At 42.9% G+C, this 8,056-nt stretch overlaps 1 pseudogene; it reads right to left on the bottom strand.

Annotated features, from left to right (window-relative positions):
• Window positions 1-3,711: 3,711 nt before the first annotated feature.
• On the bottom strand, window positions 3,712-5,896 carry LOC119046630 (ubiquitin carboxyl-terminal hydrolase 28-like; annotated as a pseudogene).
• Between the last annotated feature and the right edge of the window lie 2,160 nt (window positions 5,897-8,056).

Genomic DNA, 8,056 nt, shown 5'->3' with positions numbered 1-8,056 from the left:
GGGAGACAAGTCCTTGCCCCTACCTTTCTGGTACCAGATTGAGAGTGGGGCCAGGGAAAGCAGACACATGTTCCACAGAAGTCAGAATGGCAGTTGGAGGATGCTGGCCCAAAGAGGCCTGCCAGTCTAGCCTGGAAAAAGAAGGGACTGGCTGGGAAGCAGACCCACCCAAAGTTAGTGAAAGTTTAGGATGTTAATTGGCTTTCTAGAAATATCTAGCCCATCTTATACCCAAAAGGAATATAGCTCCAGAGGAACAGAGAAATGCTCTCTCTTTTGCTTGTTCTTCACTTGAGACTTGCAGTTTCCTACTTGTCAGTCACAGATCAGTACCAGCTTTTTCTTACCTGTTGCTCACTGTTTGGGTCCTGAATTAGAATGGTGCACTTGTAACCAAACAACCAGTGGGATTTTAACACTCACCACCAACAGGCTAAAACTCTGGAGGCAGAGTTTTGTGGAAAGGGGAAGGAATTTTTTATTCAAAGGATATACAAAAGGTAAAAATTTCTTCTTTCTTGCTTTCTTTTACCTAGTATTTCTACCTTTTGTGACAGCATGGTTAGAACTAGAGACTATTATGCTAAGTGAAATAAGCCAGTTGGTGAAAGACAAATGCCATATGATCTCATGGATAAGAGTAATCTAATGTGAAAAGTAAATTAATGAGCAAAACAGAACCAGAGATATGGAAACATGGAACATACTGACAGCTGCCAGGGTGGGGGCAATGGTGGAAAGAAGGGGAAGGAATTAGTCAAAGAACATGATGAAAGACCCATGGACATGGACAATGGTGTGGGGATTGACTGTGGGAGCAGGGGTGAGTTGGACACAGGAAGGCAAAAGGGGAAAAACTGGGACAACTGTAATAGAATAAATAAGAATAATCAAATAAGTAAGTAAATAAAGAGAAAAAAACAAAGGATATACAGTTTGAAATAATGGCAAATTTTACCTAAAGACCCAATTCTTCTAAGACACCCAAAGAATATCACCCTGCCACCCTCTGCCAGATCAGTTGAAGGTTGCTCTAAAAACTTCTCCCCACAAAAAGTACAGTCTAAGAAACATAGCTGGCTTAACTGGTTTCCAGTCAGTGACTGGTTTCATGAAACTTTAGGAGTCTGTGTGTCTAGGTGTCCTACTCACAGAGTGCTGCTCTTTTCTTCCAGCTATTGCCCTCTGGTTCATCTGTGAGCCTGGCCAGGCAGCACCCACAGTTCCAGCTCTAGTTGCTAGTACTGCAGCAGCTTCCTGTGCTGGGGAGGGGCACTGAGGAAGTTTCCAGACCACATGGTCTCCAGGGCCTGTCTGCCCAGGGATTTGACCTCCCAGCAGCCAAGAAAGAGGAAAGAACAGAGAGAGTGGTATTTCTGTGCTCTCTATTTTATATATTCTAGCCCCAAATCCTCTGCATAGCAGAAACGCACCAGATGGTATACCCCTCCATGATGCCATGATGCCCATTTGCCAGGGCAATTGCTCATGAGCAGTTCTCAGTGTTCCCCAATCCCTACCCCATATTGGGACTGTCACTTCTCTTACAGCTCCTGGAGTCCCCACTACCTTCTGCCCAGTGATCCAGCCAGACCTCCCCATTGTAATGCCTACCTTTAACACTGCTGGACTTTGTAATCTTACAAGGACAAATAGGCAAAGGTCTTGTTCTTCAGTAACTACGTTCTACTCAACAAGACCATAGTCTTACATAGCCCCTGGTCTAGAGATCCCTAACAAAAGGGGATCTTGGGTGGAGCTCTACATGAGGAGAAGGATCTTTCAAAATCCAGGTTAGTTGGTTGTCCCTGGAAAATGGTGTATGTGATATCCAAAGGATAGCATTGCTAGACAAATTGGTGGCTTTGTTGTATTCTGGAGGTTACAGATTTGGCAAGAGGGTTAGAAGGCATAATCAAAACCATAACAACTAAATGAAAGGGGTAGGAACTAATTCTACAGTGCCCCCTATTAGGAAAGAGTGACTCCCTTGAGGAAGGTGTGCAAGGCATGTCACACCTGTCTAAAGCCCTATTGCCCATTATACTTAACTCAAATTAGGCTGAGGTGAATACTCTGAAATTTCCCCTTTAACATTTCTGGATCCTTTGTGTCTAAACCATTAGGGTGGAAAATGAAAGCAGTTTTAAAGTGAAGCTGATAGGACACCCCATACTTCACCAACTAAACAATCCTATCCAGCTAAACCACTGAGTGTCAGGAAGTGGTGATGCAGACAGGCTTCCTAAATGAGGTCTATACTGTGTAACAAAACACCCAGGTAAATGAGGTCATAGGCACCTTCCCACCTTCTTCAGAAAGAAGAACACACAGATTAATTCACACAACAAATCACAAACTTGTCTCTGAGTCTGCAAGGCTGTCTTTGGAGATGCCCAGTTGCAAGGCCTTTGCTGGAATGATATCATGCAATGACACTTTGACAAATCCTTCATGCCTATAAATTAACCATTTGTGGTGGTGTCATCTGTAGTTGAGGTAAATAAGTTCAGTTTTCAAGTAAGAACAAAACTTTGAAGTCAGTATCACTACAGTCTGATACCTACAAGTGAGAATTACGAATTTCTCTCTTAATATTATCCTCATTTTCATAAAAAAGACTGCCAGTTTTTAATTTTGCCTCATCTTTTGCATGAGTACAAGAGCAGCAATTGATTGCTAGCTTCTTTAAATAAGCTTTGTTAGAACTTATGCAGGGAACCTTTATATTGACCCTTATTCAGCCCTTGAGGGCACAGAAACCAAGTCACAGACTTGCCATATGCCTTTGCCTACAGTACCTGTACTCCACAATTCCTTGAGGTTCCCATTGTGTCTTAAGGTTCCTCCTTGCCATCTTTCAGGAAAACAATCTTCATTCCTTCCCTGGAAAGACAGCCATGAACCAAATGACCAAACAAGGTATCAGGACATTAGCTCATTAGGCTTTCCTTAGCTTTGAAAGTCAATCTCAGTCCCTCAAGGCTCTCGGCTGACTTCCAGAGTTTAGGCATACCTCATTCAGTCATGACATTCCAGTCAAAATATTGATTATCAAATCTACAACTTGAAACTTGTCTTAGTGGTTTCATGAAAAGAAGCCTTATGTCATTACTCAGTCATTAAGAATGCCAAATTCTGTAGGGATCAGGTAGGAAGAAAATATAGACCAAAAATAAAAATCTTTGTCCTTCCAATACACCAAAATTACATTTACATGTCTTACACTTTCCAACTTATGCTTTCCAACTTAAGTTGTTTTCTTTCCAACTTAATGTGAAGTTTTAACTCTCAGAAACCCTCAATTTCTATTCAAAACAGAAAGACAAAGTTTCAGAGAAAAAGAAAGCGACGGGGGGTGGGGGGGGAGACCAGAACTTGCCTTAAAATCTTGACTCATACTAACTGATCCCACAAACAACCTCTCCTAGGTCCAAATAGCCAGAAACTGCAGAGGTAGAGACATTTTCTCACCTACCAGTGTGCCAACTGTTCTCACAACAGAGACATGAGAATTATTGCTGTAAACAAAGCAACAAAGCTCCCCTGGGCCCCCACAATATCCAAAAGCAAGCATAAAACTGAGAGATGAGGTCTCTTTACTTTCAAAATAAACTCTCACAAACATATCTACTCATTCAAATATAGCCATAACTCATTTTTAATCCTTGTTCTTTTCAATACTAGAAAGGTCCATACTCTAACTCAGTATCAAGATTTGCAAGATTGCCCTAGATTTGCAAGCACATCCATTCCCAGCTGATAGAGCCTAGAGTATTCCTCATGGAATGCCTTGCTCCAGGCTGAGCTGGTGAAGAATTCTGTTTGAATCTTAGAAGACTGCTCTTCATCCTACTCCTCTACTTCCTGTTCAAATCTCCAGTTATCTTCCTGAATGCAATGCTTAAGTTCAACAGATAAGGCTTCCAATTCTCCTAACATCTGATTCATTTTACTTAGGGTTGGGTCTGCATTGAAGTGAGGTAGCTTGTTGTTGTTAATATATGTTAAAAAGTAAGCACTAACATTACTCAGACCTCCATTATAATCTCTTTCTAGTTTTTCCCAGGAAGATTTGGTAACAAAGATGTCATTGTACTTCACCAGATTTATGAGGGTGGATTATACATATAGGCATAGTAGTATCCAGCATTTGCTTATCCTTCATAAACAAGAACTGTGTGCAAGTGACCCTAAGGCACCAAAAAAGAGAAAGGATGATAGTACATGTGCGTAATAGTTTGGTTAGTGCTTGAAAACAATTTTTTTTAATTTTGTATATCCTGTTCAATGTCACTCCTCCACCTGAGAAGACAGGTCTTAGCAAAGTTTATGTTCTCATGTGTACTTATTCAAGGAGCTGGGTATGCAGGCATTTCCACAGAAGACCAGTAAGTTGTAAGGGGCTTATTTATTGTCATAGCCTGAGAAGAGCTTTCTTTAATTGTACTTTCCTCTAATGTCAGGTTAGAGACTGGGCAGTGAAGTGAAGAAGGAGGTAATGTGATGTTGTGCCACTATGAGACACAGAAGTTTCTGAGGCAAGTTTTGTACTGGAAAACTCAGTAACATATTTCAACATGTCTGAAATGGGAAACAAATTGGGCATGAGCTGTGTCACACACCTTTCCAGTTTTTGCTCTAGGACTTTGCTTCCTCCTTCAAATTCCAAATATACTCTCTTTTACTTCAAACAAGCTCTTTGTTTCTATACATGTACCTGTCCATATAAATGATCTGAGAAAATTCCATCTTACTGTGATTTTTTTCTGTCTAACAAAGGGATTGATTGAACTCAAATCTTGACAGTTCAAAGGTTAACACTGCATGTAGTTTTGTAAACCAACATTCTTTTCTATACTTCACTGAATGGTTAGAAGCAGCTCTATGTCACCCACCACCACAGCCCCTTCCAAATGTTTGTATAAGTTATAATAACTATATACCTGAAGGAGATATTGACCAAAAGTCTCACTGTTACAAAAGAGATTTCCTTCACAAACTCTTTCAGTGAGGAAAGTACCATAAAATAGTTGCACTACTGGGTTTTCAGATTTGATCCTGGGATATCTGTCAGCATTAACATCTAGCTGTTATGCATCCTCTAGCCAATCCAGGAGCTTGTGTGTGAATTCATTCACATCTTGTTGCTATTCCTCAGATGATCAAAATGCTCCCTTCAAGACATCCAGAGATGCTGAAGGATAAAAAATTTGCAGTTTGATCCCGTCATCAGAGTAAACAAATACTCAAGCTCTTGCATAAACATGACATTTTTATTTTCTGTGTGACTTGGACAATTCACAAATACATTCTGTGGCAGACTATAGCTGAGGACAAGACTGTCAAATTCAGCTAATTGAAAGAGAGACTGAATAACAGCACTGAAGCAACATTGTATTGCCAGCATTTTTCAGCCCAAGTAGCTAACCATCAACTTTCCTCCAGTCTTTGGGATTGGGATTTTCTTCCCAGACCTCACAGCATGTTCTCTTTGAGTATTCAGTTTCTGCAGAGATTGCTTTATATATCCTGTTAATATCTCTTTTATCAGCTTGAACTTTGGGGGACTTCAGTAGACTCAAAGCAATGACAACCTGAAGATCACCTTTGTTCTCATGAGTAAGGCCTATTACTTTTACTAACACTTCTTGGCAGCACTCCCCACTACTTCAGGTGATTCTGTAGCAACAGTGTTTTGACTAGGCTCCTTAACTCTCTCATCAGTGATAAGACTGAATGCCAGAATGACATTACTGGTTTTCAGAGGTTCGTGAAGAAAGGAAGGGTTCTGAGTGCCCTCATTTCCTCTAGGCTGATTTAACAGCATTTGGCAGCTCAAGATGTGGCAATCTGATGCTCCAGCCATGTTGTCCTGCTGGAGCACCACAGCCATAGTCAAGATACTCTGCTATGGGTCACTGGCCTTCTGCCACTGCTCTCAGTCAAGCCTTGCAAGAGGAGCAGGAAGTGGAGGAGGAAGCCCCCCTCCCACCCTCCACCCCACTCTGGGTAGGGATACTCCCAAGCGAAATTGGGTGCCCTGACAGGTCTTTGAGGAAGAAACACCTCATTCATCATACAGGAGTGGGGCTATTGCTCTCTGGGCCTTATTTCAGCAAAGAAGGTAGTGACAGGGGTGGTCTTCTGGCTACTAATCTTGTGTCTTAGGGTCAGGACATTAAGTAGACTTTCTTGTGTCTTATTATCAGAGAAGGGTTTTGAGGTCATTTCTCTTTTCTACACTATCAATCAGACCTCTGTATCTGGTGAAATTCTATTATGCAACAAGATAAACACCTTAACATAAGGGATCTCATCCCATTTGCCTAACCATTAGAAAAACAAATCTAATCACATGATGGTATAGTAATTGAGGGAACCATTTAAGGGTAACCTTTTCTTGCAATTCAAAGCATACACAAGCCAACAATGTTACAATAATAAATAGCTAGCTTAGACATTGAATAATGGCTGTTCATGGACTAGTCTGCTAAAATGTGGCCCAGTGGGCTCTAAGAGCCAAAATAGAACAACCCTTGATGGCCCAGATATACAGACCTATAATTATAAACACAATGAGACCTCAGGCAAGCTGGAAAGATAAAAACAAAAAAACTGAAACCATAACTCCACTATCCCAACAAGTGCTCACAAGTAAGTTTTCATCAAACAATCTCACAAACAGTGGACGCCAAGCAATGGCCTCCCCAAAACTCAACCAGTCATCCCCAGACCCTGGTTCATGACCCCAAAGCTAGTGTGATCCTCCCTTTTTTTAGACTCTGTTCCGTTCCCAGACCCATTTCCTTTTCATCTGCCAGGCTTGTTTAAGTGGCCGACACCTCTAGCAGGCATGCAGAGAAATTCCCATCAACTGAGAAACCCTATAGTCCCACTCTTTGGGGGCCCACCAGCCACAAGCAACTAGAACCTCACACTGGGTACCATTATTATAACCAAACTACCAGTGGGGTCTTACCATTTGCCACCAACAGGGAAAAGCTCTGGAGGCAGAGCTAAGTGAAAAGGAAAGCAAATTTTTGAAGATGGCGACGGAGTAAGATGGAGCTGATGCTAGCTCCTGTACTCATGGGTGAAAATCCTGGCAGATCTATAGAGAAACAGCACAATAAACCATCGGTTACCCAGCATTTATGAAATTAAAAGACCAGAGATTGTGACCGACGCTGAAACACCAGACTGCGGCAGAGTCAGCTACTGGAGCTGAGTCTCACATGGCCCCTGTGCTGCCACCACAGCAACAGACCTGGGAGCCCGGGAGTCAGGTACGGAAGCCGGGACTCTCCAAACCCCTGTGATGCAGCAGAGGAACCAGCTACGGGAGCCAGGACATTCTCAGTCCTGTGCGCTGCCATAGTGACAGGACTGGACGCCGTGGAGTCAGGTACGGAAGCCGGGACGCTCCAAACCCCTGTGACAGCCGTGGGTGGCAGAGGAACCAGCTACGGGAACTGGGACGTCCTCAGCCCCTGTGCCACTGCCATAGCGACAGGACTGTACATGGGGAATCAGGTACGGGAGTTGGGACATTCTAAGCCTCTGTGCCACTGCCATAGAGACAGGACTAGACGCTGGGGAGTCAGGTACGAAAAATGGGACACTCCAAACCCCTGTGACGGCCCTGGGTGGCAGAGGAGCCAGATAGGAAGCCGGGATATTCCCAGCCTCTGTGCCGCTGCCGTAGTAACGGGCCTGGGTGCTTGAGGAGGCAGCTACTAGAGCCGGGACATTCAGCAGGGGTAGGCGACCAATGCAGGGAGCAGTGCGAGGACCAGGGTGAGAGTAGGTGGAGACAAAGAACATCAAGAAACTTCAAGGAGTGTGCACCACTGAACTTCACAAGGATCATACCACAGAAGTTTACACCATGAAACCAGGGTTTCAGAACAGATCAATTTTAGAAGCTGAGACTAACAAGAAGAGTCTCAAACAATGGGAAGACAAAGAAATAATCCCCAAATGAAAGAAAAAGCAGAAACTTCAGAAAGAATGTTAGATGAAATAGAGGCTGATCAACTATCAGATAGTGAAT

The sequence above is a fragment of the Artibeus jamaicensis genome, unplaced genomic scaffold (genome assembly GCF_021234435.1).
Source record: "Artibeus jamaicensis isolate MK-2021 breed Jamaican fruit bat unplaced genomic scaffold, CSHL_Jam_final contig_399, whole genome shotgun sequence".
NCBI lineage: Eukaryota > Metazoa > Chordata > Mammalia > Chiroptera > Phyllostomidae > Artibeus > Artibeus jamaicensis.
Note: the sequence above shows the minus strand (reverse complement) of the source record. Positions and strands in the feature narration are given on the sequence as shown.